This window comes from Oncorhynchus keta, chromosome 28, assembly GCF_023373465.1.
Source record: "Oncorhynchus keta strain PuntledgeMale-10-30-2019 chromosome 28, Oket_V2, whole genome shotgun sequence".
Lineage (NCBI taxonomy): Eukaryota > Metazoa > Chordata > Actinopteri > Salmoniformes > Salmonidae > Oncorhynchus > Oncorhynchus keta.
This window is the reverse complement of record NC_068448.1, coordinates 572,304-577,133: the sequence shown is the minus strand read 5'-3', so window position 1 is coordinate 577,133 and position 4,830 is coordinate 572,304. Positions and strand designations below refer to the sequence as shown.

At 49.7% G+C, this 4,830-nt stretch overlaps 1 long non-coding RNA gene across 3 annotated transcripts; it reads right to left on the bottom strand.

Moving 5' to 3' along the window:
* Nucleotides 1-3,710: 3,710 nt before the first annotated feature.
* Nucleotides 3,711-4,443, bottom strand: LOC127912986 (uncharacterized). 3 transcript variants are annotated; one of them, XR_008084309.1, is made up of 3 exons: nucleotides 4,385-4,443; nucleotides 3,953-4,288; nucleotides 3,711-3,904 (listed from the first exon to the last, which is right to left on the bottom strand). It is a non-coding gene; the product is annotated as an uncharacterized LOC127912986 (long non-coding RNA). The 3 variants fall into 3 exon arrangements; XR_008084310.1 differs by having other exon boundaries at nucleotides 3,953-4,240; XR_008084311.1 differs by having other exon boundaries at nucleotides 3,953-4,192.
* Nucleotides 4,444-4,830: the final 387 nt, after the last annotated feature.

The window sequence follows — 4,830 nt, the reverse complement described above, 5'->3', positions numbered from 1 at the left end:
TGTTCTCAACTAGCCTACCTGGTTAAATAAAGGTGTTCTCAACTAGCCTACCTGGTTAAATAAAGGTGTTCTCAACTAGCCTACCTGGTTAAATAAAGGTGTTCTCAACTAGCCTACCTGGTTAAATAAAGGTGTTCTCAACTGGCCTACCTGGTTAAATAAAGGTGTTCTCAACTAGCCTACCTGGTTAAATAAAGGTGTTCTCAACTAGCCTACCTGGTTAAATAAAGGTGTTCTCAACTAGCCTACCTGGTTAAATAAACGTGTTCTCAACTAGCCTACCTGGTTAAATAAAGGTGTTCTCAACTAGCCTACCTGGTTAAATAAAGGTGTTCTCAACTAGCCTACCTGGTTAAATAAAGGTGTTCTCAACTAGCCTACCTGGTTAAATAAAGGTGTTCTCAACTAGCCTACCTGGTTAAATAAAGGTGTTCTCAACTAGCCTACCTGGTTAAATAAAGGTGTTCTCAACTAGCCTACCTGGTTAAATAAAGGTGTTCTCAACTAGCCTACCTGGTTAAATAAAGGTGTTCTCAACTAGCCTACCTGGTTAAATAAAGGTGTTCTCAACTAGCCTACCTGGTTAAATAAAGGTGTTCTCAACTAGCCTACCTGGTTAAATAAAGGTGTTCTCAACTGGCCTACCTGGTTAAATAAAGGTGTTCTCAACTAGCCTACCTGGTTAAATAAAGGTGTTCTCAACTAGCCTACCTGGTTAAATAAAGGTGTTCTCAACTAGCCTACCTGGTTAAATAAAGGTGTTCTCAACTAGCCTACCTGGTTAAATAAAGGTGTTCTCAACTGGCCTACCTGGTTAAATAAAGGTGTTCTCAACTAGCCTACCTGGTTAAATAAAGGTGTTCTCAACTAGCCTACCTGGTTAAATAAAGGTGTTCTCAACTAGCCTACCTGGTTAAATAAAGGTGTTCTCAACTAGCCTACCAGGTTAAATAAAGGTGTTCTCAACTAGCCTACCTGGTTAAATAAAGGTGTTCTCAACTAGCCTACCTGGTTAAATAAAGGTGTTCTCAACTAGCCTACCTGGTTAAATAAAGGTGTTCTCAACTAGCCTACCAGGTTAAATAAAGGTGTTCTCAACTAGCCTACCTGGTTAAATAAAGGTGAAAAAAAATAAAAAATAATAATAATAATAGACTGATTCTGTTTCTTGTTAATTAGGCCTGCTGGGCTTCTTGTTAATTAGGCCTGCTGGGTTTCTTGTTAATTAGGCCTGCTGGGTTTCTTGTTAATTAGGCCTGCTGGGCTTCTTGTTAATTAGGCCTGCTGGGCTTCTTGTTAATTAGGCCTGCTGGGCTTCTTGTTAATTAGGCCTGCTGGGTTTCTTGTTAATTAGGCCTGCTGGGTTTCTTGTTAATTAGGCCTGCTGGGTTTCTTGTTAATTAGGCCTGCTGTGTTTCTTGTTAATTAGGCCTGCTGGGCTTCTTGTTAATTAGGCCTGCTGGGCTTCTTGTTAATTAGGCCTGCTGGGTTTCTTGTTAATTAGGCCTGCTGGGCTTCTTGTTAATTAGGCCTGCTGGGCTTCTTGTTAATTAGGCCTGCTGGGCTTCTTGTTAATTAGGCCTGCTGGGTTTCTTGTTAATTAGGCCTGCTGGGCTTCTTGTTAATTAGGCCTGCTGGGCTTCTTGTTAATTAGGCCTGCTGGGTTTCTTGTTAATTAGGCCTGCTGGGCTTCTTGTTAATTAGGCCTGCTGGGTTAATTAGGCCTGCTGGGCTTCTTGTTAATTAGGCCTGCTGGGCTTCTTGTTAATTAGGCCTGCTGGGCTTCTTGTTAATTAGGCCTGCTGGGCTTCTTGTTAATTAGGCCTGCTGGGCTCTTGTTAATTAGGCCTGCTCTTGTTAATTAGGCCTGCTGGGCTTCTTGTTAATTAGGCCTGCTGGTTAATTAGGCCTGCTGGGCTTCTTGTTAATTAGGCCTGCTGGGCTTCTTGTTAATTAGGCCTGCTTGTTAATTAGGCCTGCTGGGCTTCTTGTTAATTAGGCCTGCTGGGCTTCTTGTTAATTAGGCCTGCTGGGCTTCTTGTTAATTAGGCCTGCTGGGCTTCTTGTTAATTAGGCCTGCTGGGCTTCTTGTTAATTAGGCCTGCTGGGCTTCTTGTTAATTAGGCCTGCTGGGCTTCTTGTTAATTTCTTGTTAATTAGGCCTGCTGGGCTAGGCCTGCTGGGCTTCTTGTTAATTAGGCCTGCTGGGCTTCTTGTTAATTAGGCCTGCTGGGCTTCTTGTTAATTAGGCCTGCTGGGCTTCTTGTTAATTAGGCCTGCTGGGCTTCTTGTTAATTAGGCCTGCTGGGCTTCTTGTTAATTAGGCCTGCTGGGCTTCTTGTTAATTAGGCCTGCTGGGCTTCTTGTTAATTAGGCCTGCTGGGCTTCTTGTTAATTAGGCCTGCTGGGCTTCTTGTTAATTAGGCCTGCTGGGCTTCTTGTTAATTAGGCCTGCTGGGTTTCTTGTTAATTAGGCCTGCTGGGTTTCTTGTTAATTAGGCCTGCTGGGTTTCTTGTTAATTAGGCCTGCTGGGTTTCTTGTTAATTAGGCCTGCTGGGTTTCTTGTTAATTAGGCCTGCTGTGTTTCTTGTTAATTAGGCCTGCTGGGTTTCTTGTTAATTAGGCCTGCTGGGTTTCTTGTTAATTAGGCCTGCTGGGTTTCTTGTTAATTAGGCCTGCTGGGTTTCTTGTTAATTAGGCCTGCTGGGTTTCTTGTTAATTAGGCCTGCTGGGTTTCTTGTTAATTAGGCCTGCTGGGTTTCTTGTTAATTAGGCCTGCCGGGTTTCTTGTTAATTAGGCCTGCCGGGTTTCTTGTTAATTAGGCCTGCCGGGTTTCTTGTTAATTAGGCCTGCCGGGTTTCTTGTTAATTAGGCCTGCCGGGTTTCTTGTTAATTAGGCCTGCCGGGTTTCTTGTTAATTAGGCCTGCCGTGTTTCTTGTTAATTAGGCCTGCCGTGTTTCTTGTTAATTAGGCCTGCCGGGTTTCTTGTTAATTAGGCCTGCCGTGTTTCTTGTTAATTAGGCCTGCCGTGTATGACAGTTGTTGCCTGACTCACTGATGACACCTTTTGCCAATTCCCTGCTATTCCCTGCTATTCCCTGCTATTCCCTGCTATTCCCTGCTATTCCCTACTAGATTTCCTGCTATTCTCTGCTATTCTCTGCTATTCCCTGCTATTCCCTGCTATTCCCTGCTAGATTTCCTGTTATCAACCTATTTGCCTGATCTCCCAGACGACGTTACTACCTTTTCCCTGTCTGTACTGTTGCCTTGCACTGTGTATGACCTTCTGCCTGCCCCTGAACCCAGCTACCTGCCTCCTCCTGTGTATGACCTTCTGCCTGCCCCTGGACCCAGCTACCTGTCCTTGGACCCAGCTACCTGCCTCCTCCTGTGTATGACCTTCTACCTGTCCCTGGACCCAGCTACCTGCCTCCTCCTGTGTATGACCTTCTGCCTGCCCCTGGACCCAGCTACCTGTCCCTGGACCCAGCTACCTGCCTCCTCCTGTGTATGGCCTTCTGCCTGTCCCTGGACCCAGCTACCTGCCTCCTCCTGTGTATGACCTTCTGCCTGCCCCTGGACCCAGCTACCTGCCTCCTCCTGTGTATGACCTTCTACCTGTCCCTGGACCCAGCTACCTGCCTCCTCCTGTGTATGACCTTCTGCCTGCCCCTGGACCCAGCTACCTGTCCCTGGACCCAGCTACCTGCCTCCTCCTGTGTATGACCTTCTACCTGTCCCTGGACCCAGCTACCTGCCTCCTCCTGTGTATGACCTTCTGCCTGCCCCTGGACCCAGCTACCTGCCTCCTCCTGTGTATGACCTTCTGCCTGCCCCTGGACCCAGCTACCTGCCTCCTCCTGTGTATGACCTTCTGCCTGCCCCTGGACCCAGCTACCTGCCTCCTCCTGTGTATGACCGTCTGCCTGCCCCTGGACCCAGCTACCTGCCTCCTCCTGTGTATGACCTTCTGCCTGCCCCTGGACCCAGATACCTGCCTCCTCCTGTGTATGACCTTCTGCCTGCCCCTGGACCCAGCTACCTGCCTCCTCCTGTGTATGACCTTCTGCCTGCCCCTGGACCCAGCTACCTGCCTCCTCCTGTGTATGACCTTCTGCCTGCCCCTGGACCCAGCTACCTGCCTCCTCCTGTGTATGACCTTCTGCCTGCCCCTGGACCCAGCTACCTGCCTCCTCCTGTGTATGACCTTCTGCCTGCCCCTGGACCCAGCTACCTGCCTCCTCCTGTGTATGACCTTCTGCCTGCCCCTGGACCCAGCTACCTGCCTCCTCCTGTCTATGACCTTCTGCCTGCCCCTGGACCCAGCTACCTGCCTCCTCCTGTGTATGGCCTTCTGCCTGCCCCTGAACCCAGCTACCTGCCTCTTCCTGTGTATGACCTTCTGCCTGCCCCTGGACCCAGCTACCTGCCTCCTCCTGTCTATGACCTTCTGCCTGCCCCTGGACCCAGCTACCTGCCTCCTCTTGTGTATGGCCTTCTGCCTGCCCCTGGACCCAGCTACCTGCCTCCTCCTGTGTATGGCCTTCTGCCTGCCCCTGGACCCAGCTACCTGCCTCCTCCTGTGTATGGCCTTCTGCCTGCCCCTGGACCCAGCTACCTGCCTCCTCCTGTGTATGGCCTTCTGCCTGCCCCTGGACCCAGCTACCTGCCTCCTCCTGTGTATGGCCTTCTGCCTGCCCCTGGACCCAGCTACCTGCCTCCTCCTGTGTATGACCGTCTGCCTGCCCCTGGACCCAGCTACCTGCCTCCTCCTGTGTATGGCCTTCTGCCTGCCCCTGGACCCAGCTACCTGCCTCCTCCTGT